The following is a 1,051-nucleotide window of genomic DNA, read 5'->3' as shown; positions in this document are numbered from 1 at the left end:
GGATAACAAAACTTGCCTGCATATTTCAGCCCTTGAAAAGTGGCATTTTTGAGCAGAGAGATTCCATAAGTCCCCAAAACTGTAATTGAACGACAGGAGGAGAACATTGAGATCTTGAACGGCTTGGTTAGGAACAGAAGCAGGACATGCAAGTCCATTGAGACTATAATGTATGAACACCGGGAGGACATTCCACCCAGCGAGTGTGTAAAGCAGGAACAGAATGAGTCCAATCAGCCACACATGCCTCTTCCACAGCAATTGGAACAGATCTTTCACAGCCTTGTGCCTGTTACACAGGAATTGTGAAACGGAACATAATGGTTATAGAAAGGGAAGAACTTCGAATAACCAGCTTCACTCGGGAATGATTAGTGGTGAGAAAATTATTGGGATTGAAGACAAATTGTTAGGATGCGTTATGACAGAACTAATAACAGGAGATTTCCAAAGTCAAGCCACAATCCAGCACAGTCAACATAGTTTTATGAAGGATAAATCATGTTTGAATGATTTGACTAACTTTCTTGAAAAAAAAACGTAACAAGCAAGGTGGATAATGGGGGTTCTATAGATGTATTATATCTGGACTTCCAGACATCAGTGCGTAACGTGTCGCAAAAGATTATTATGCAAGACAAAAACACTTGGGATTAGGAACAATTTACTTGCTAGCGGAGAGGATTAGCTAACCAGTAAAAGTCATGATATGGAGCCGTTTGATTTGGACTGGGTTGGACAACGTCAAAAGTGAAATGAAACCCATTAGAGTCCAATGGGTTTATTTGTAAACACAAGATTTCATTGTGATGCTCCTTCATCAGGTATAAGCGACAGGAAGACCTTAAACACAGAAGATATAAGGAAAACATCAAAGAGTTGTATAATTCATGCACATGAATTGTACACACACATAAGATGGCTCTTAAATACTAAATCAGTTAGAATGGAGGTGCGAGTTTGATTGGTTAATATAAAAATTGCCGAATTTATTTCAAGTCACTGCCTGGAGATACCTTCAGGTATTATCGATGTAAATGAAGTAACACGT

Source organism: Chiloscyllium plagiosum, unplaced genomic scaffold (assembly GCF_004010195.1).
Source record: "Chiloscyllium plagiosum isolate BGI_BamShark_2017 unplaced genomic scaffold, ASM401019v2 scaf_7853, whole genome shotgun sequence".
In the NCBI taxonomy this organism is placed as follows: domain Eukaryota; kingdom Metazoa; phylum Chordata; class Chondrichthyes; order Orectolobiformes; family Hemiscylliidae; genus Chiloscyllium; species Chiloscyllium plagiosum.
Note: the sequence above shows the minus strand (reverse complement) of the source record.